The 23452-nt window shown below is 36.8% G+C and overlaps 3 long non-coding RNA genes across 14 annotated transcripts in view; 2 read left to right on the forward strand and 1 right to left on the reverse strand.

Annotated features, from left to right (window-relative positions):
• The window catches only part of LOC149041612 (uncharacterized), a 7525-nt gene extending 5744 nt beyond the window's left edge, over positions 1-1781 (forward strand). The window contains exon 4 of the long non-coding RNA XR_016189182.1: positions 267-1781. This is a non-coding gene — a long non-coding RNA (uncharacterized LOC149041612). The remainder of the gene's footprint in view (positions 1-266) is intronic.
• Positions 1782-5456: 3675 nt separating this feature from the next.
• LOC113676373 (uncharacterized) lies at positions 5457-12465 on the forward strand. 6 transcript variants are annotated; one of them, XR_016189218.1, is made up of 8 exons: positions 5457-5879; positions 6961-7040; positions 7881-7959; positions 8768-8835; positions 10529-10569; positions 10707-10801; positions 11872-11970; positions 12297-12465. It is a non-coding gene; the product is annotated as an uncharacterized LOC113676373 (long non-coding RNA). The 6 variants fall into 6 exon arrangements; XR_016189217.1 differs by having other exon boundaries at positions 6981-7040; XR_016189219.1 differs by lacking the exon at positions 6961-7040.
• LOC149041613 (uncharacterized) lies at positions 12086-21255 on the reverse strand. 7 transcript variants are annotated; one of them, XR_016189216.1, is made up of 5 exons: positions 20765-21255; positions 19375-19479; positions 13630-13696; positions 13055-13101; positions 12086-12827 (listed from the first exon to the last, which is right to left on the reverse strand). It is a non-coding gene; the product is annotated as an uncharacterized LOC149041613 (long non-coding RNA). The 7 variants fall into 7 exon arrangements; XR_016189215.1 differs by having other exon boundaries at positions 13630-13702; XR_016189211.1 differs by adding an exon at positions 14048-14094 and having other exon boundaries at positions 19375-21255.
• Between the last annotated feature and the right edge of the window lie 2197 nt (positions 21256-23452).

Here is a 23452-nt window from a genome sequence, read left to right on the forward strand (position 1 = left end):
GTGGAGGTTGGATCGAACTCTTCTATTTTGCCTAAGTGTGGCATGATCCCATCCTCGTCGCCAGATATGTTATGTTTTTGGGGGTTTAGAAGAGTGTACACGCACACAAGATGGCGAGTCAACAGCAAGATTATAATGTTAAGAGCACATGGTAACATGGTCCGCTGCATACTACGCGGGCTCACAACAACGGACAGTCAATACCAAACATCTCCATACTATAACACTCCCTTATTTATATCATGTTATCTTTACTCTGCTTTCAGTCAGTGACCAATGAACAGTGATAACTTCTGAAATTAACAAGGAAAGCAATGATATTTATTTCACCTTTGCCAAGTCAGGATCAAGTTTTTAAAACCTAGACAGTTTGACTTTGATAGGAAAGGAGTACTGGATACATAACACTGCCACAAGACAAAGAACTTTCTACTTCAGGACAGTCAAACTCTGGAACTCATTAGACTCTGCTCTTAAGTTGAAAACGACACTAAAGGACTTCAAACATTGCCTGAAGAGAAGCCCTACCTCAAAATTTGAAGTAATTGAGACTTAATTTCTTTTGTTATTTTTATTTAACTTATTTCTTTAATTAATTTATGTGATTATGTTATCTATTTACTAGTTAATTAGCTCATTAATTTATTAGTATATAGTTTTAATTATTTCTTTATTCTGAAAAGCCCATTTGGGACGAACAAAGTACATAGGTGTGGACATGTATTTTAATAGTTTAGTTTAATCAATAGACATAAATCCTGAAATAGCACATAATATTATGCTTTGGCATTGTATCCTATCATAGGCTTTAAGAGCAAGAGAGTTTCAAAGTATTTTTCATTTGATTTTTCAGTGGTGCTTAATCTGTCACACCATTTAGATTCAGTGAAGCAAACAACAAAATTTCTCAACTATGAGAGCTGTTATTGTTTACATAATTAATAACAGCTCTGAAAAAGAGTGTGAATGATCACATAAATAATAGCTTGGATGCTGTTATTTGAAGCAATAGCTTTGAAAAAGCAATTTCATACATGCAGTCACTCTGAAAATTCTAAATAATGAGCTAGAGGGAGCTCATTAAAAATTTTGCGCTGCATTAAGCTATCAATAATTTCAGTAATGACTCTTAAGCTATTAATTGTGGACACAAATAATGGCATGAAAGCAATTATTTTGAAATTATAATAGCTTAAGAAATCTCCTTGAGAAATTTTGTTAGTGCTACAGCCCCAGTCTAATCTGATGTGATAACATTTAGTACAAAGGAAAATAAAATAAAGATAATATGAAACTCCTCTCAGCTTATTAACAGAATTGTTAGCTTTCATACTTGGGCTTTTTGTAATCTAATAAACACAACTTAAAATCAGTGAGACTTGAATTTTTTCAATAAATTGGCTTTAAGTTCTTTGGTGTTAAGGAATTCAGAGGTTGGAACATTTTGAGCTTTCCTCTTGTTGTCTTCACAAGCTAATTACACTTATACTTCCTTTAATCTTCAACTAACACATAATGTGTACAAGAGGAGATCTAGATGTGCCATCTCTGGTTAAAAAACATCAGAAAAGTTTTTCTCTATTAATTTGTTAAGAATTCAAGTCTAGCTGATAATACATGTAGATTCAAATTATCCAGAGCTATAAATAAAATAACAAGTAAATTAAGATAGCTATAGGGAAGTAAGATGTTGTGTGAACTGGAGAGATAGTCCTTTGCTACCTTTGATCCTAGTATGGTGTGAACACCATTGTTAGTTTGAGAGATCTCTTAAGGGTGCAAGATAAGGGAAGAGGGTGGTGTGGATGGAAGGGTAGGGTATGTAGGGTTGGTTTAGGGGGAAGGGGTGGTATTGGAAAGGGGCTTGGTTGGATAAAGGGCTAAGGTAGCAGGTATGGGCTTGGAAACTTAAGAGTTATCTCAAATTCACTTGTGTGTTACATCAGGCTAAGATTTAAGGAGCAAACACTTACTATTTCTTCAGTATCCAGCATGCAAATTGCCTTGTGCTTGTTTTTGGATAAGACATTTATCAAAACAAATAGTTTAGAATAAGGAGTAAACAAAGCCGACAAAATGGCAGACAAGTTTGTAACATCTGTTATTTACAACAAGCCCTTTTGACTTTTTGTGGCAAAATCGGAGTTGTTAATTTGCATTAATTAAACAACAGGTTTTCCAAACCATACGCTAGTTGTAGGTATTTTTTATTGTGTTTGCAATTAACATTACAGTTTTATTTTAGGTAAGTAACAGGAATCAGTGGAAATTAATAAAGTAAGAACACAAACACTCAGTTTAATTGCAGGAAATCCAAACTCGTTATCCCTATCAGTGAGCTTTTGCTTGTAGTTACCTTTGTTGAAATTATGAATTATTCTGAATAAAGAGGGTCAAAATAATTCAAAGGTATCATTTAAAAGATTGAGATGTTAAAGTTGTTTTAAAAGCAGAGTCGTGACATTAAAGCACCAGACAATTTGACAGTTGCCGCCGTTTTGAAAACGCAGTGGGTAGGTACTAAAACAAGGAACGACCTAAAACCACCTAAAACCACCAACAACCATCTACAACCACCTCAAAAATTTCAACAACCACCTACAACCACCTCAAAAACATCTACAACCACTCGCAAACTATTTAAAATAAGGCGAAACGACAACATGTCACGTACACGAAATACGAGAATCGAACGAAACCTCTACCTCCCCATGAAATCTTACTCTACCTGCATGGTCCCATGTATAATCAACCATCTCACGAAATGAAATGCGATAGCATGCTAATTATTTTATATTCCCTCAGCAAAAGACTTAAAGAACTTTACAAAATGAACTAAGAAGTTACAAAAAATAATAAATAGGGAATAATACATGGGCGCGCGTAGACATGGAATTAATCTTCGAGTGTTTAACTCGATAGCTCACGAGTGAGCGCACTGAACGAGTGAGATGTCGAGTTGAATACGAGAAGAGAAATTCCATATCTACAAGCAACCATGTATTGTTTTGTTTATCATGTAAACACAATAGCCCTTTTCTGGGAAGAAAATCCGACCTCATTAATGAATGCAAATAAATGAATCGACAATCCTCGAATAACAATCGTAGAGTGCGTTGGCGCTGACTCTTAAGATGGAAAATGCTTTGAATTATGATTACAAAAACTTCCATATATACGCGCGCCTATGTATGATTCCCAATGTATTATTTTTTGTAACATGTTATAAAATGTTAAATTTTTGAGGTGGTTGTAGGTGGTGGTAGGTGGTTTTAGGTGGTTCTAGGTCGTTCCTTGTTTTAGTACTTACGAAACGCAGTGTACCACAGATTATCCTAGACTTAATGGTAAACTTGCGAGTTTGAGAGTAATATAAATCGATTCCTGTCATTGATCTACTTACATCATGCACTTGTTTCATTGTGGTTCTGAATATTCATCGAAATTTCCCTGATGTCCCCGAGACAATACCGAATCTGTAGATTACCATTTGAATTCGTATGGCATCCATATCCACTCATAGGATCTCACCCGTTTGGACTTTAATTTGAATTTCCAGTCAGACAGCAGACAGCAGCCAGCAGCTTACGGTCAAAGCGGATTTTGAACCGTAGCCTGTAGAACGGCCGCATTCTTGCGCGCTTTTCAGGAAAATGGCGGGAAATGCGAGACTAGTGCGAAGCGCAAGTCTAGCGCCAATAGAAAAACTATATTTACCCTCGCGCGTGACTCGCCCTTCGCGCTCCCCGTTTGCCTGAAAAACGCAAATAATTACGTCTGATCTTCAGGCTATCTCTTCTTAATCACGCATGCAAGCTGTTGAGCTAAATCAGTCGTACCAAGAGTAACTTTTTTCTCCTGGTTGTACCGTTTGTGCTTTCGGCATTGTGACTCAAAACCGTTTAAAAAGTCTGAAATTGTTTTGGAAATCAAAATAATAGCCATGTCGGGAGCCCAGAAGGGAAGAGGGTGGGGGTGGGGGTGGGGGTGGGAGTGGTTCGGATTTCAAGTAACCGGGATGATCGAATGGGGGAAAAAATCAAAACCCAAAAGAATCCAAAGGGTTTCTAAAAAGCTTAGTTAAGGATGAAGAAGAACAAAAGCAAGAGGACCAGGATCTTGGGCAACTTTGGTTGACTAACCAATGTCAATGATCATCGCCAACATGAATTTGACAAAAAATGGAAAATATGCGTGGAGATGATTTTGGATAGTGTGTGGTCTAAATATTTCTTTTGTCTAGATAAAGCGATTTAAAAAAAGAATGATTTTTTTTGTACATAGTAGATATTATTATAACACGTTTCGAACCATAAATTTTATCAAAATTATTTCTAAAAAACACACAAACAACCAACCAAAGCCACTACATCTTTACATTTTTTAATGAAAGCTTGCAAATTTGTCTTGCCTATCATGTGGTACATACACGCAAAGATGACTTCTATGTGGACTCATCCGATGTGAACGCGTGTATGACTGTCAAGTCCCACTCATCAGTTGCATGGGGTCCACAGCAGAGAAGCTGTCCCGATCTGTTCAGTCATTGGTTACTGCCAATAAAACGGTCTGACTTTCACCTTGTTCATGGTTGTCCTTTTTAACAATTTCAAAGGAACGATAAAAAGGAGTTTCCCCCTAACGGCACGTTAAGGCAACGGAAAATTTTAAAGCAAAAATGATGTAAAGAAAGAAAATACCGACTAAGGGATTTCGAGTTAACATCAAATTTTCAGAAATAAGGTGGTAAGAATTATATGGCTGAAAGTGCAGAGAAGTAAGTTTTAGATCTAGAGAAGGAGAGTTTAAAGCTGTTAGGAGGTATATAGCAAGTACTGTTCACCTTTGTGCAGCCGATAAGACAAAATCGCGTGTCAAGAGTTAATTCTGATCACTTTTTCGGTATTCTACAGGGATAATCAAAACTATAACGAAATTCTCGAACGTGATTGGTTATCACCAGCCCGATTTGAGCACTAATAGGACAGTGTACGCGTCATGCTTGTAATTGGACAGTGTAATAGGACAGTTAAAGGGACAGTTCACACGTCATGCCTGTGTAAGTGGACAGAACGCCTTATGTGCGCGCGCTGTTGTCTCGCATTTCGCTGAGTCAACTGATATTTTTTTTAATGAAAACGTATAACCGACGTCTAGTTTCTTTCTCAAATTTTGTTATAGGTTTTGATTAATTGGTAACAGGACTTCGTGTCGTCCAGTTCGTATAGGTAATCACATGAGGCCAAGTACTATTAAGGATTAATTGCACGAGAGTTTTCAAAATTTTCCAAAATTGCCCGAGTCTATTTTTATCTGGGAAGCAACGGATTAGCAATGCAACGGATTAGCCAATCATTAACAGGTAATCATGCCCTCTCTTGATTACTAAAAATGCCCTCTCTCTCAACCAATCAGCGCTCAGTAATTTTGCCCTTTATTGATAATCTCTGTAATCATACTCGTGATTAACAAATCAGACTTCCGCTTCGTGGTCGTCCGATTTTGTTAATCACTCCTATGATTACAGATCGAATTGGATTCTACTCAGTCCTATTACCATTATGAACTGGACTCAACTCGGCCCTATTACCATTATTAATTTCACCCAAAAATGAAACCGAGGCGAAATGGGAATTAAAACGAATTCAAAATGGCGGAAGAGGTCTGCTGCTCAGTGGGAAAAAAACCCAGCACTTTTGCTAAGTTTTATGCAAGACCCTGCACCAAAACAGCGACATAGTTATACCTGCTAAAGATGCTTGTCCTTTTTCGATGATATCTGAATGCTAAAAGGCGCAAATCATGGCGACAGACGACCACATTTTAGGAGATCATGTCATGTTCTATCTATTTAAAGCAGAAGCATGTTTGCGTACCAGGTAAGGAAAAACCAACAATGTGCTGGTTATGAAGACAGATTAAGATGTTTTTAGACTTCTTTTATTTTGCGATAACTAAGAAAGTAAGCTTTCGTCCTAGTTGAATTATGCCTATGTATTCTTGAGTGCCCCATGGGGGCGAAGAAAGAAACACGTTCTGTAGCCTGAAGAGCAAGTAGAAGGTGCCAAGAGTGTTATTTCAATCTACATGTACCCATCTCCTACACCTTTTAGTGGTAACTGGTATTTGCTGAATCTTTTTGTTGCTATGCTTGGAAGCTTGAAATTAGTTTGCTATTCCTACCATGATATTGTGATGTCAATAGTAGTGTGTCCACAATTTTGACACTGATTGGATATAACAGAACAATTTGCACCATTATTAGCAAAAGTAGGTTGTGCCTCACGTGATTTAATTTTTTAATTTAAAAATTGCAATCTAGAGTGTTTGTAATTTGCCACACTCCAATTTCCCCTTTTACCTTATGGTTCATTTTTGTTCAGTATTTTGATGCTTTTAGTAAGGGTGTCTGCCACCTGTACTAAATCTACATGGATTATTGCTGGAATATAAATAGGAGCAAATATATTCCTAGTTTTCTGTGTGTACTGTAGTTGAGATGCACATTTTTTTAAAAGGTGATTGATTAAATCATAAAATATTATATCATTGCTCAATGAAAATTTCAGTTGTAACTAGAAATGAGTCACAGTCTAATAGCGGAGCTTGCAGAGCATAGCCCCATAATTATACAAAATAGTAGTAACCCATCAAGCCAAAAAAATTTGGATGTACAACAGTACGACCGTACAACTGTACAAGGTGCTACTTTAAACATACGTGGTCAACTGTACCATGGGCAAGCCAACTCCACGGCTTTGTTCAGTAGTCCAGTGGTCAGTGCACTGGGCTCCGAGTCAGACGACCCGGGTTCTAGTCCTGGCTGGGGCAAGGTGTTGTGCCCTAGAGACGTGCGGGAAAAAAAAATGTGAGCTCCGCTTTTAGGCTTGGTTAAATCTATATGTTATCTTAATCAACTCAATATAAATTTATTAAAAAACAAGTTAAATGCAATTTCAGTATGTACAAATTCATTTAAGGGAACAACATGGATGGACATCCTCACCAATGTATCCTAGGATGGAACTTTTTCTGATCAGGTAAGAAGCTGATCAACTTGAAGTTCTCAAATTTTTTGACAGTTTTAACTGAAGATGCTTTGGAAAAATTAAGCAATTTATGTCATTCGTCTGCCAAAATTATGTTATTATAAGTATTTTTTCCCTACAACTAGTAGACAGAAAAGGCAAGATTTCCATAGAAATGTGTCAACCATTTTTGTGCTAATTGACATATATACTATTTTGTTTTTTAATTAATAAAAAACATTTGCACAGGGTTCTCATTAAGTGTTAGCTGCCAGCTAAAAACTGACCACCTTGGTTTCAGAGGGGCTTTGTTCTTTATGAAATGATGTGTTTTAAGTTGTGAACAGTAAACTGTAATAAATGTGAAAATAAATCATTGCTACAAAAAATTGCATGAACAGAAAATTTTTAAAGTTTTTTTAACATTTTCTTGCTGGTTGAGCACTCCTCCAATCTGTACACATGTTTATGTAGCCTACCAACTGCCATATTGCTTTGCATATACTTCCAAAAGAATGCATGAAATAGCTTTTCATTGCCTCAAAAATAATTTTATGTGGAGGAGCATGCCGCTAGACCTCAGGAGGGAGCTCTTGAATTGTCAGCAGTGTACTCCATGCAGCTAGTCATCTACTCCATGACTTGTTTAGAACCCTGTTTGCATGTTTTGCACATGCACTTTGCAGGCAAACTGTGTGTAGGTGGTGAAAATGAGATGCACTTACTAGGTATGTTTGCTCTTACATGTGTGAGAAGTACTCTGCATACATTGAATATAAGATGTGACAGTTCTTCACTCCTCAATAAGTTTAAAAACTAAATTAAATGGAAACTAATTATTTTGTTCTGCAGATGGTATGATGTGTACAATGTACAAACAGGGCAACACAGTTGATTGACATGTATCTGAAGATGGTCCTTTCTTATTTTGGTAAGAAAACTGATATGATGTGCTAGAGCTATTAATAGATTTAACTTCAACATAAAACAAAGTGATATACTGAATGGCTGTCTATACAAGTGGCAGATACACTGAGTGACCAGATGACTGACTGACTGACTGATTGATTAATTTACTCTGACTTGTTGATAGACTTACTGACAGATTTACTATCACAGACTGGCTAATTGAGTAACTGATTGAATAACTTACAGACAGAGAGACTGAGTGATGGACTAGCCTTTTTACTTAACAATTGACTGACTAACTAGGTTATTAAGGGGGCTGATGGAATGACTGCTTGGCTTACTGATGAACTGACTCACTCACTAATTGAGTGATGGATCAATTAAATGATTGACTGACTGACTAATTGGTAACTATTTTATAGTGGAGTGACAGGCTAACTACATGCAAATGACTGACTTTGGGACTTAATGATGCAGACTGTTTGACTGACTAGTTGACTAAGCAACTACAGTATGTGAATTAGAGACTGGCTAATGATAGACCAAGTGGTGGTCTGCTCTGATGACTGGATGACTGATTGAATGACTTACTAAAAGATTAATGAAAGGAACTTGTGCACAGACTGGCTGACACAATTACTGAATAGTTGACTGTGTAACAGACACACTGTCTGGCTGGCTAAATTACTGGCTGACAGTGTTAATGACTTACAGAGTGACTGACTGACCATGTGATAGAACAAGAGAATGACTTTCTGACTTACTGACAGCTTAACTATATGACTGATTGATTGGATTGACTGACTGAATTTTAAATTAATACTGATCAGGCAACAAAGTGGTGCTCTGAATTGATGAGTGGATGACCAACCGACTTTCTTACTGATCAATGGACCAGGTGAGCCTGACTAATTGACCTAGATGCTGACTCTCTGAATGACTAACTGTCAGTGTGAATGATTGATTGAATTGCTTTTGACTGGATGAATTTTAGACTCAAGCATCAGATAGCCATATGATGCACTGTGTGAATAACAGGATTACTGAATGAGTAACTCACTAAACAACCAGTCAAGAGACTTGAGTGGATTGAATGTGTGAGTCAATGACTCCCTAGCTGATATAGAAATGACGGACACACTGGGTGGCTGATTGACTGGTTTATTACCATACTATATGACTGAGATTGATTGACTGACTGTCTGACTGATGTATCAATTTTTCAAACTGACTGAATGTCTAACTCACTGACTGACTGACTAATAAACCAACTGATTGATTGAATTATTGAGGGACAGTCAAGATAGTCTAATGACTGATTGACCAAACAAACAACTTGTGAATGAACTGGCCACTGAAATAATTAACTTACTTACTAACTGACTGACTCACTGGCCAATCAACTGACTGATTGTCTGACTGACTTATTAAGGGATGGAATCACTGACTCGTTGAAAACTAGTGGACTGATTGGTTGGCTATATGACTTGCTGCTGGATGGAATAATGCACTGATTGTTTCACTGACTTGTAAACTGAATCGCTGACTAAATGAGTGACTGACTGAAGAACTGACTTGCTGATCTGCTAACTGACTTCCTGACCTAGTAACTGACTTACCAACCGACTTGATGGCTGGTTGTCTGAGTTACTGAAAAGAGGCACTGACTGTATAGTTGATCAACCTGTTGACTGTTAGGATAAGTAGATGACGGAATGAGTGACCAACTTTTAAGATCAATGGAGGGACTAGTGGACTTAGTGACTAACTAACTGAGTGAGTGACAGACACATTGATTTGCCGCTAATTGATTAACAAGATGATTGACTGGTGGACCGGCTGGTTTTCTGAAAGACTGAATGAATGATTGCCTATTTACTGAACTGGCCAGATGATTGTCTCTATGACTGACTGAGTGATAGAAACACTGGCCAGATGATTGTCTCTATGACTGACTGACTGATAGAAACACTGGCTAGCTGACTAGCAGTTGACTGACTTTTGGACTGGCTGGCTGAATGATGAATGACAGAAGTAAAGACTACATAACTGGTTGAATGACTAGCTGGCTGACTGAACAGGTCTCTGATTGATTGAGTGACCAAGCGATTAGCTGAGGACATAGAACTCACGGCAATATTGAAATTTCTTTTTCTTTGTCAACACTTGATCACAATTTTGACAAAAATCACCAACCCATCACTTTTATATAATTTCAAGAAATTATTTGAAGAGCAGTGGATTGATGTAGTGACATGAGTGAACCTGAAAACTAGACCAATAAGAAATGCTTTGAAGATCAATTTATATGTTAAGCTGAATCCTACATGCATTTTGATTGATTCTTACGGATGATCCACTGGGAGACAGACGCATAGATGACGTCACTATTGATAACATTTTAGTTTTTTTATGATAGAAAAATGTGGGAAGAATATCAGTGACACGCCCGGCTGCGCCTTGTGTGCCACTTTTTTGTTCTTACCACATTTTGACATCATCTGTGATTTATTACTGAATGGAAACTGGGAATAAATTTGTTGGGTGGATTCTTGTTTGGGATTTTTTATGGGATTTGATTACCTGAACAGGGTTGTTGGGGTAGTGACATGGAGTACAGTGCAAGACAAAGGTAACATTGAGAAATGATTTTTTTTTTTCCAATGGCTCCACCTCCTTATTGTTGTTTATTTCCCTGCTGTCGAGATACTGCAACATTGTCGTATGCTGTGCTATCAATTGTTTGTTTTTTTCATTATTTGATTGCAGACGAACAATTGTTCTCCGAAGACATCAAGGAATTGTCGGTGACGTCAACGTGGATTTAAAGTTACAAGTTGATAGTGTTGATATCCTGAGTACAGGTTAGAGTTGTACATCGTATGTATATCCTAAGGAGAACCAATTTCTGTAAGTTTGGATGATGCGGTTTGCTGCAAGACGCTATCAATTGACCCTCGAATGTGTATCTTATTCTCTTTGTAACATTGCTGAGAGAATTAAACTATTGGTTAGATATTGAAGCGATAGGGGCCTTTTTTCAGTCACGATGGCAACGCCGAGGAAAACGGTCGAGAACTTTAATTTAAAAAAATTTATTTTTTTTATCCAACGGTGCCACATCTTAGCTTCAGCATATTGTATGTGAGCCGTGTTTAGTTCTAACTTAAATCAATTGCCGTTGGGTTGTCAGCTCTCTCTAACACGCAAATTTTGGTGATTTCACGTTGAATTCTATGCATTTGTGACTTTCCACCTTGTGAGAGTTGATCCTAGTCGAACAGTCGATTCTGAAATTAAACGTTGCCGTTTGACTTTTGGCTCTTTTTGCTTCAGTGGTGTGCCCAAAAATTATAGAATGGTTTCTTTGTTTAAAAAAAAGTATTAGGCAAGCTCATTGTTTTCCAGTGATGAAATTCTTCGGTTACGTTAATTTTTTTGTCATTTTTTGTTCACTGGTAGTGTGGATGAACAATTTAAAATCAGTTTTGTTATCCTTCGACGGGCTAGGTTTCGCTAAATTTGCTTAGCCGAATACGTCGATAAAATTTAAAAAATTTGCTGAAAATGCTAAGCCATTTAAGAAATCCACTCGCTGAACGCAACAAAATCATATGCAAATTCGATACCAAGAGTGAATTTCACACTATCCGACGATATGAATTAAAAAAAAAAGGAATAAGAGAAACAGAATTAAGAGGATCTGTACATTGATTATCTTCTGTTTGAGGGTCATCCTGTCATCTAGTTACTGAAGGTAGCGGTAATTTTAATAACCCTTTTTACTGCAACATTGGTATGGTTATGTTGGTTTGAATTCCACCTATTTGTTATTAATTTATTTCCCGGTTGTAAGTAGACCGAAAAATTGCCGTGGGCCAATTTAGCCAATTTGTTAATCTTTTTTGTTCTCTAATCCTTTTTTTTTTGGCAGATAATAAATTTTTTTTAATGTACTTTCTTGGGGGAGTTTTTGGTGCTGTCGACGTGGATTGAAAGTTTCAAGCTCATAGAGTTGGTGTTGTGATTACAGGTTAGAAAGTTATGCATCTCTTATGTATCATTAAGGAAAGCAACATATTCACAATGAAACAAATTTGAGAGAATTAATCTAAAGTGAAAAGATAAGAGAGTAATAAGACAAAATCCAGGTAAACTGTACATTTATTACCTTCTGGTTAAGGATCGTCCCCTCAAGTAGTTTACAAGAGCTCTCACTTAAGCAAACGCAACTAAAAATCCTTTAATTCTGGGTTTTACTTTTCTGCGATTTAATCGAAGCTTTTATTAAATTTAATTTGCAATTTGTTGGATCATGTCAAAACTATCTGAATGTGCTTTTTTCCCTTTTAATTTTAGTATTGAGAACTTCAAGGAACATAGACGTTAGTGTCCAGCCAGGAAGTCGAGAAAGAAGGAGAGCAAGAGTTGTAAATTTACTCAGATAGCTTTTGCACCGCTCGTACATTAGAGAAGGAAACTGGTTTAGTACATTATGATACCTCATAATAAATAAACCATTATGAAACGTTGTGATTTTTTTAGATAACTGGAGGGAAATAGCAAAAATTTTAAAAATCTCCCGTCCACCATCGCCCACCACACCCACCTCTTATATACAGTTTTTTTAGCAATGATAAAAGTTGTCTACCTTGTGGTGTTGACATTTACTCCAAAAGTACGAGTTTTATGTAACTAAATGTCTTTTGTAATACACATGCGTATTAAAAGATGTTGTTACCACAAGGTAGACAACTTCTATCATTTGTAAAAAAACTGTCTATAAGAGGCGGGTGTGGTGGGGGATGGTGGCGAATCGACCTCCAATTTTTTCGTTCTTTCTAAAGATGACATCTGTTTTTCCTCGACTTGGTCATTTTCGCGTGAAATCTGTGAGGTGGTAAAGAAAAAAACTTAGGATGAGCCACGGTGTGACGTATGGTACACAATATGACAGCAAAACGCATGCGTTCAAATTGAGCCCCATGAAGACGAGAATTCTTACAGCTTTATATATATTTTCCAATATTTGCAACAATTCAAATTTACGTCTCAACAAAAGACTACGAAAACATGTTCACTTTAGGGTGTCATTAAACATCTGCAATTAAACTTACCACTCGTCTTTTACGACATTCTCTATGACCATGTAATCTTCACAGTACTTGAGAGAGAAAGAATACATTACACTCTTATAACACTTCCAAACATATACGCAGTTGTAGTCGCAACTCAGTTGATAATACCAAATTACTTTGTAATTACTAGATCTATTTTAAAAGGACAAATAGAGAAAATATGCCTACATACATTACATCATTACATGTGGCTTTTAACACACTAGAAACCAAATAACCCAAGAGTTATCTTTCTCTGGTTTTACTTCAAATATTTAGAAAATTCTCAACAGAATTTAAAACTTCCACGAAAATTTAAAGCTCTCACATTTCATTAATCTTCTTTGCATAAGCATACCATTTCATTGAACAAATGATTGTGATGTTTAGCCCCCTAAATTTTTTGAAGTTCTGTATTTGTTTTGCTCTGAGTTCATATGGTTTGATTCAGCGAATTAATCCGGAAATCTTGTCGCTCAGTTTAAACCAGCTAACTTGTATACACAACGGTTCAACATAATTTTGGATGTAAAATTATGGAATGCATTAAAACGTTAAACAACGTCTAAACTTACTTTTTCTGTACTTAATTTGTAAGTCAGCTCAGCACAGCACAGCTCAGCTACTTTATCTGAGATCATCCTAGTTCTCACACATAAAAGGAAGATAGAGGTATAGGTAAATGGAGAGTCAAAACTAAGAGAATAGCAGTATGGCGAAAAGCTACAAGAATATTTAACTAAGAGAGTCCACAACGGTTCTTAGAGTAAAATGACAATGGTTTTACGTACTTCTGTTAATGACAATCTTGAAAATATTTTTTATTTCGCTTGTTACTTAAATATTAAAAATAGCCGACTTCATCAATAACTTGTCTTTGAACAGGCCACCACGTTTTTATTTTTTACTGATGTTAAAAAAGCTAAAAAAAAAGAGCTAGACCAACGTTCGAATGAAGTGAAAGAGAATTGTAAAAGTGCGCGCGATACTAACCTAACAATCCAAGAGAAGAGAATCGTTAAGGTGTGCGAGATGTTAACCTAACAATCCAATGAAAAAGAATCCTAAAACTGCGAAAGATATTAACATAAAAATCAAATGAAAAGGAATCCAAAGAGACCGCGCGATACCAACATAACAATCGGATAAAAGAGAATCTTTGATGTCCGCTAGATACTGACGCAACAATCCCACGAAAAAAATCCTTAAAGTGCGCGAAATACAAACGTAACAATCTCATGAAAAACAATTCTAAAGGTTAGCAAGATACTTGCGTAAAGATCCGAAAGAAAAGGAATTGTAGATCTGCGCACGTAACTAACGTAACAACTAAATTAAAAAGAAGCCTCACGATCAAACCTAACCTAGCCTAAAGTCAAATCCAATGAAAAAAGAATCCGTAACAATAACAACAATCGGATGTGAGAAAATCCTAAAAGTGCGCTAAATAGATACATAACAATCAAATGAAAAAAGATCCAAAAAGTGCGCGAGACACCAACACAACAATCCCATTAAGAAAAAGAAATAAAAGTGCGCCCGATAAGGACGTAACAATGGCAGAACAAAAAATACTGAAGGTACGCAACATACTTAACAATCAAAGAAAAAGAATCATAGGTGCGCACGATACTAACGTAACAATCGAATGAAACCGAATCTTAAAGGTCCACGAGATACTGACGTAACAATCGAATGAAAAAGGATCTAAAAAGTGCGCGAGATATAAACGTAACAATCGGATAAAAAAGGAATCTTAGAGGTGCGCGAGATACTAACGTAACAATCGAGTGAAAACGAATCTTTCAAGTGCGCAATCGAATGAAAAATAATTTTAAAAGTTTACTGGTTACTTACGTAACAATCAGGTGAAAAAGACGTGTAAAGGTCCGCGCGATACTGACATAACAATCGGATAAAAGAGAATCCTTGATGTGCGCAAGGTACGAACGCAATAATCCAATGGAAAAGAATCCTAAAAGTGCTCAAGGTACTAACGTTACAATCAAATGAAAAAAGGATCCTAAACGTCTACGCGATGCTAAAGTCACAATCCAATGAAAAAGATCCCTAAAATGGCGCGAGATACTACCACAACAATCCAATAAAAGTATTTCCTTAAGGTGCGCGAAATATAAACATAAAAATGAAATGAAAAACAATCCGAAAAAAAAAAGAATCGTAAATGTGCACACGAAACTAGCGTTACAATTAAATGAAAAAATATAAAAGTGCGTAAGATACTAACATAACAACAATATGAAAAAGAATCTCAAAAGTCCGCGCGATACTAACTTAACAACCGAATGTAAAAGAATCCTAATGGTGCGCACGATACGTACATCGCAATCGAAAGAAAAAGGATCCTAAAATTCCACAAGACACTAACATAACAATCGGATGAAAAAGAATCCTATAAGAGAACAAGATACCAACGTAACAATTGAATGAAAAAGAATCCTATAAGAGCACAAGATACCAACGTAACAATTGAATGAAAAAGAATCCTATAAGAGCACAAGATACCAACGTAACAATTGAATGAAAAAGAATCCTAAAAGTGCGTGAGATACTAAAGTAATATCGAATGAAAACGAATCCTAAAGGTGGGCGAGATACTAACGTAATAACTGAATAACAAATAATCTTAAGAGTGTGCGATATGCAGAGAATAATACATGGCGCGCATAGCTATAGAATTTATCTTCGAGTTGAACACGAGAAGAGAAATTCCATATCTACAAGCAGCCATGCATTCTTTTGTTTATCATCTTAACACAATTATTATAGCCCTTTACTGCAAAGAAAAGTAGATTTCATTGACAAATAAAAAAATAGGATCCACGATCCCCAAAAAAGAGTCGTAAAGGGCGTCGGCTATTAGGCTCAATATGAAAAGATGTGTTAAATCATTACAAAAGCAAACAATGAACGTAATTTTCAATCCAAAAATTCTCAGTTATTTATGTTATTATCGCGACAGAAGTAATATTTTCAAGTACACGGCCAAAATCGCTTTATGCAAAATCTATCGATTTTCTTTCTCAGCCGCGAGAAATGCTTTTACCAAAGCCATTGAGTAAGTAACTTTCGGTTTTTCTTTGCGCATCTTGGTTTTCTTCCCCTTCTTGGAAATTTTAAACGTCACTGCGAATTTTTTAAGTGTATTACCAGCCATAATTAACGAAAGACCTTGGAGTGAAGGCTTTGCCATTCATTCATCAACATCACAGAGTGGCACGAAAGGCGAGTGACGTATCAGCAGCTGATCGGCGATATCAAACACAAGTAAAAAATTAACGTATTTTTTCACTTGCGATGTTACGGCTTTTCTCAGAGCTAGAAATCTTTGTATAACAACGTAGTTTATAAGACAAAAAACGTAACAATCGAATAATAAAAATTTAAAAGAGCCCAAGATACTCAGTAACGTAATGGATCAAATGAAAAAACTTCAAAAAAGTGCGCGAGATACTAACGTAACAATCGAATGACAAAGAATTCTCAAAGTGTGCAAGATACTAACGTAACAATTGAATGAAAACGAATCCTTTAAGTGTGCAAGATACAAACGTAGCAACCGAATGAATAAGAATCCATAATGTGTGCAAGATACTCACGAAACAATCGAATAAATATGAATCCTTAATGTGAGCAAGATACTAACGTAGCCATCGAATGAAAAATATCCTTTACAGTGCGCAATATACCAACGTAGCAATCGAATGAAAAAGTTTCACCCAACGAATCTCTTCCTTAGTTTCAATCTGTGATGCAAAGACTTGGTCCCCCCCAAAAAAGAAGGAAATGCCTTATTGGTGCACAATTCTTGGTGCGCAATTATGATGCGCAAGATACTAACGCAACAATTGGATGAAAATGAATCCTACAAGTGCGCGAGATACTAACGTTATAATAAAATGAAGACGAATCCTACACGTGCGCGAGATACTAACGTAATAATAAAATAAAAACGAGTCCTGCAAGTGCGCGAGATACTAACGTAATAATAATAAAAAAAACGAATCCCGCAAGTGCGCGAGATACTAACGTAATAATAAAATAAAAACGAATCTTACAAGTGCGCGAGATACTAACGTAATAATGAAATAAAAACAATTCCTACAAGTGCACGAGATACTAACGTAACTATCGAGTGAAAAAGATTCTTAAAAGTGCGCGAGATACTGACTTAACTATCGAATGAAAAATAATTCTTAACGTGTGCTGGATATTAACGCAATGAACGAATGAAAAAAAGTCCAAAAAGTGCGCAAGATACTAACGTAACAATCGAATGACAAAGAATGCTGAAGGTGTGCAAAATATATGCTAACGTAACAATTGAATGAAAATGAATACTAAAAGTGCGCGAGACACTAACGTAACAATAGAATAAAAATGAGTCCTAAAACTATGCGAAATACTAACTTAACCATCGTATGAAAAAGATTCTTAAAAATGCTCGAGATACTAACGCAAAAATCAAATTAAAAAGAATCCTAAAGATGTGCTGAATTCTAACGTAACCATCGAATGACAAAAAAGCCAAAAAGTGCGCAAGATACCAATGTCACAATCGAATAACAAAGGATGCTTTAGGTGTGCAAAATACTAACGCAACAATTGAATAAAAATGAATCAAAAAAGTGCGCAAGATATTAACGCAACCATCAAATGAAAACGATTCTTTAAATTGCGCAATATACCAACTTTGAACGTAGCAATCGAATGAAAAAGAATTCTTATGGTGCGCAATATACCAACGTAACAATTGAATGAAAATGAATCCTAACAGTGCGCGAAGCTAAAGTAACAATTGGATGAAAATAAATCCTAACAGTGCGCGGGATTCTAACGTAACAATCGAATAAAAAGAATTCTTAAGGTGCGTAAGATGCTGACGTAACAATCAAATAACAATGGAATGAAAACGAATCCTAAAGGTCAGCGCGATGTTAACGTAACAATTTAATGAAAGAGAATCCTACGAGCGCGCGGGATACTTACGTAATAGTAAAACAAAAACGAATCCCAAAAGTGCGCAATAGACTAATGTAGCAATCGAAAGAAAAAGAATCATTGAAGTGTGCCAGATACTAACGTAACGCTCGAATGACAAAGAATCCTCAAGGTGTGCAAGATACTCACGTAACAATAAGATGAAAATGAAACCTAAATGTGCGCAATACACTAAAGTAAGAATCAAATGAAAGAGAATCCTAAAAGTTCCCAAGATACTAATGTAACAATCGAATGAGAAAGAATCCTAAAGGTGTGCTGGACACTAACGTAACAATTGAATGAAAATGAATCCTGAAGGTGCGCGAGACACTAACGCAACAATCAAGAAAGATGAATCCTAGAAGTGTGCGAGATACTAACGTACCCTTCGAATGAAAAAGATTTTTGAAAGTGCCCAAGATACTAACGTAACAATCGAACGAGAAAGAATCCTAAAGGTGTGCTGGACACTAACGTAACAATTGAATGAAAATGAATCCTGAAGGTGCGCGAGACACTAACACAACAATCAAAGAAAGATGAATCCTAGAAGTGTGCGAGATACTAACGTACCCTTCGAATGAAAAAGATTTTTGAAAGTGCCCAAGATACTAACGTAACAATCGAATCAAGAAGAATCCTAAAGGTGTCCTGGATACTAACGTAACCATCGATTGAAAAAATATCCAAAAAGTGCAAAAGATACTAACGTAACAATTGAATGAAAATGAATCCTAAAAGTGTGCGAGATACTAACGAAACCATCGAATGAAAAGATTCTTTAAAGTGTGCGTTATACTTACGTAACCATCGAATGAAAAAGATTCTTAAAAGTGCGCGAAATACTAACTTAACAATCGAATGAAAAATAACTCTTAAGGTGCGCGAGACTCTAACGTGACAATCGAATGAAAAAGAATACTGAAGGTGCGCAAGACATCAATGTAACATTTATTGCCCATATTTAAAAACAGAAAAGCGTATTTCTAATCTTACATCTTAGTAATATATCTTCCTAATTAACGTCATTCGTCAAGGCCTTCAAATTTAAACGTCAATCGTCGAAGGCCATAAAAATTAATCACCAACCGTCAAAGCTACCTCCCCTCACCTCCCCTATAACGACCCTACTTAAAGTGTACAGAATGCTACCAGATATTCCTTAGACCTATAGCATGCTTACGCTTGCTCTTACGTGGGACGGGTTAAAGTGTTACGTTAGTGCCCTTCCTTTCCATTCACATCTCTTAGCTATCCCCACAAACTACCAATGGTACAAAATATAACTTTACGGAGAAAGACTAATTACCTCTTACCATACAAATCATCCAAAGAGCATAAAGGAGCTTTTCCATGGTAACATAGACGGCCACTAACTTGGATTTAATCGCATTTCCTAACATCACACGAGTGTCCAAGTTCTACAATGAAACAAAATAAAAAACAAGAGGCTGTCAATCAAACAAAATTTTTGATGAGTGTGAGGACTTCCAAGTATCAGTAAAAAAATTCATTACGCTGTCAAGAATGCCGCAAAAGAGAGATTCGCCTTAAAGCAGCTCAGTCACAGTTGCTGAAAACGAAATATTTGGCCTACATTTTCCTTTCTTTTTTTGTGAGACCAAGTGTACACATCAAGCAGATAAAGACTAAGTAGGAGATTAGTTGGGTAAGACTGACTCTTTTGTGGGTCAGCTCTTAGTCACCCATCTCTTACACAAAGTCCACTCTCTGTTCAGCGCATAAAGACAGTCCAGTGGCCAAAACAATCAACACACTCACTGCATTTCCTTTTCCTTTTTTTTGGGACCGGGTCTTTGCATCACAGATTAAGACTAAAGAAGAGATTTGTTGGGTGAAACTGACAGCATAAAGAGTCAGCTCTCAGTCACCCATCTCTCATACAAAGTCCACTCTCTGTTCAGTGCATAAAGACAGTCCAGTGGCCGAAACATTCAACACGCTCACTTCGTTTCCTTTTCCTCTTTTTTGTAGGACAAGTCTTTGCATTACAGATTTAAATCAAGAAAGAGATTAGTTGGTTGAAACTGACCCTGTTGAGGGTCAATTCTTGGTCACTCATCTCTTGTACAGAGTCTACCCCTGTTCAGCGCAAAAAGACAGTCCAGTGGCCAAAACAATCAACACACTCACTGCTTTTCCTTTTCCTCTTTTTTGTGGGACCAAGTCTTTGCATCACAGATTGAAACTAAGGAAGAGATTTGTTGGGTGAAACTGACTCCTTTGTGGGTCAGCTCTTAGTCACCCATCTCTTGTACAAACTCTACTCTCTGTTCAGCGCATAAAGACAGTCCAGTGGCCAAAACAATCAACACACTCACTGCTTTTCCTTTTTCTCCTTTTTGTGGGACCAAGTCTTTGCATCCCAGATTAAGACTAAGGAAGAGATTTGTTGGGTGAAACTGACTCCTTTGTGGGTCAGCTTTTAGTCAGCCATCTCTTGTACAAAGTCCACCCTCTGTTCAGCACATAAAGACAGTCCAGTGGCCGAAAAATCCAACACACCCACTTCATTTACTTTTCCTATTTTTTGTGAGACCAAGTCTTTGCATCACAGATTAAGACTAAGGAAGAGATTTGTTGGGTGAAACTGGTCAGCTCTTAGTCAACCATCTCTTGTACAAAGTCCACTTTCTGATCAGCGCATAAAGACAGTCCAGGGGCCAAAACATTCAATATACTCACTTCAAATCCTTTTCCTCTTTTTTGTCGGGCCAAGTCTTTGCATCACAGATTAAGACTGAGGAAGAGATTTGTTGGGTGAAATTGACCCAGTTGAGGGTAAGTTATTGATCACCCTTCTTCTATGCAAAGTCCACTTTCTGATAAGCGCATAAAGACAGTCCAGGGGCCAAAACATATAACACACTCATCACCTTTTCCTTTTTTCTGTCTTTGCATAACAGTTTACGACTATGGAAGAGAAACTGACTCCTTTATCAGTGAGTTCTTAGTTGCCCATCTCTCGGACAAAGACCATTTTATGCTCATAGCATATTTACAGTCCAGTATCTGAAATAGCCTTTTTTTGTGGGACCAAGTCTTTTCCTTAAAGACTCAGGAAAAGATTGGTGGGGCAACACGGACTGAGGTGTATTTCTGCCATCACTAAGCCTCAGGTACTACATGTACATATTTGTCACAAGGAACTAAATTATGAATGGGCAACAGACCAAAATAATTGGGCGTGGCTTCGAGGTAGTAAGACGTGCCGTTCCGCGCTCTGCTCGAAAAGTATCTAAAATGGCTTCAAAGTTTTTAGTATGAGTATTCTGCGCTCAGGAAAGAAGCTTAAAGTTCAGTCTACCATGTCGGCGGAAAACGTTGCGGAGCTGAGTCGCCTGGTGAAAAGTCTTGCAGAAAAAATCGATAAGTTGGAAGCTTCGAGCCAAAGTCGCCATGATACTATCTTAACGAAGCTGACAACGCTTGAAACTACAACGAGCGAATTATCCGCAGGTTTAGAAGGGATGAACCAAGAAATGGAAGCAGTGAAACAAACCTTGCAGAAGAAAGCTGATTTAGTACAAGTGGAACTACTTGAGAAGAAATTAGAAGAAATGGAGAATCGTTCTAAGAGAAATAATATTGTTATTTGGAACATTCCAGAAGGTGCCGAAAAAGACTCGTCCTGCTTAGCGCTTGTAACTTCGATCTTGACGGAACACATGGGCCTAGAGGAGATAGAAGTAATGCGGGCCCACCGCACAAATATCAAACAAAGGCAAAGTCCTACAAGTGGTGCAACTCTACCTAGGCCAGTTCACGTATATTTATTAAAATATACCGCCAAGGAATACATCTTGCGTAATGCGGCCTCTAAGTTAAGAGAGAATCCTTTCCATGAAGCAAATCTATACATTTCAGACGACGTATCAAAATCTGTGAGGGAGCAGCGCAAAAAGCTTAAAGAGAGGCACCTGAATGAAATCCGTAGTCGAGAAGATGTCCAATTCGCCTATATTCCTTGGAGCGTACCGGCCAGGATCATTTTTAAATTGAATGGTGAGTCAAAACTTAAGTCCTTCTACCTGCAAGCTGAAAATGCCAACGCCAGCTAAACCGACTACTGGACTTGATCGCGTATTGCTTTACCATCAAATATACTATCTTTGCTCTAGAACTGTCTACAATATTTTAAGATGAATTATCTAGCTCTTCATTTAATTTCACGAATTCGAAGGCCGCTCTTTGTTAATCTTTTTTTTTTTTTTTTGACAAATGATAAAATACATTTATAGGAAGCCATAATTACTGTCAATCATGTTATTAAGTTAATATTTATCGGTTTGGAGCGAGTGCGGCTGAAGGGGAGAGAAAGGATGCTACACTCCTTCAGGAGGAAAGATGAAAATTTGAAATTTGATATTATTTTCCAAGCTAAATTATTTACTATGTGTTTATATTTTTGTGTCAGTGTTTTCGTTTCTTTGTGTAGAGCGATGCAAATAATTATTCAAAGGTGTGTTATAAGGCAAATGGTCTTCCAGGTTTTTTCCGTACCAAATAAGAAAAATCATAGCAGAAATGAGTGATTTTAGAATGCTTTCATTAAATGTTAGAGGCTTGAGCAATTTTAAGAAACGACGCGCAATTTTTGCATGGTGCAGAAAACAAAATGCAAATATTATTTTTCTTCAAGAAACGCATTCAACTGGAAACAATGAGAAACAATGGAAAGCTGAATGGGGTGCCCCTCTGGAGCTCGCTCATGGGAGTAGTGGTTCAAGGGGTGTTGCAATACTCTTTCGAAAGGGGTTTGATTGCAAGATAATTAAAAAAGTCATTGATCCCAATGGGAGATATATTAGTATTGAAGTTCAAATCAATGATGAAAAATATTTTTTAGTGAATGTTTACGGTCCAAACAATGATAATCAAGCTGTGCAATTCTATGATCATTTAATTGACGTTCTAAGGAAAGAAGGTCTCGCTTATGAAGATAAAATAATAATAGGTGGTGACTTCAATTGTCCCATTAATCCGCTACTGGACAAAAAAGGTGGGATACTGGTATTAAGGAAGAAAGTTGTTGAACGCATTGAAGAAATACAAACAACATTTAATTTGCATGATGTATGGCGTGTAAAAAATCCCCAAGCAAAAAGCTTTACATGGTCCCAAAAATCTCCATTTATTTTTTGTAGATTAGATTATTGGCTCATCTCAAATTCACTTCAGGACTTGATTAAAGATGTCAACATCATTGCAGCAAGGTCTGATCACTCAGCAATTTTCTTACATCTACAGGAAATCGAAGAATGTCAGCGAGGCCCGGGGTTTTGGAAAATGAATACTTCTTTGTTGACTGATAAAAATTTTGTTCAAAAGATGAAAGAAAAGCTAGACCAATGGAAAAAAGAGGGGGAGGAA

Source organism: Pocillopora damicornis, chromosome 8 (genome assembly GCF_964200805.1).
Source record: "Pocillopora damicornis chromosome 8, jaPocDami1.2, whole genome shotgun sequence".
In the NCBI taxonomy this organism is placed as follows: domain Eukaryota; kingdom Metazoa; phylum Cnidaria; class Anthozoa; order Scleractinia; family Pocilloporidae; genus Pocillopora; species Pocillopora damicornis.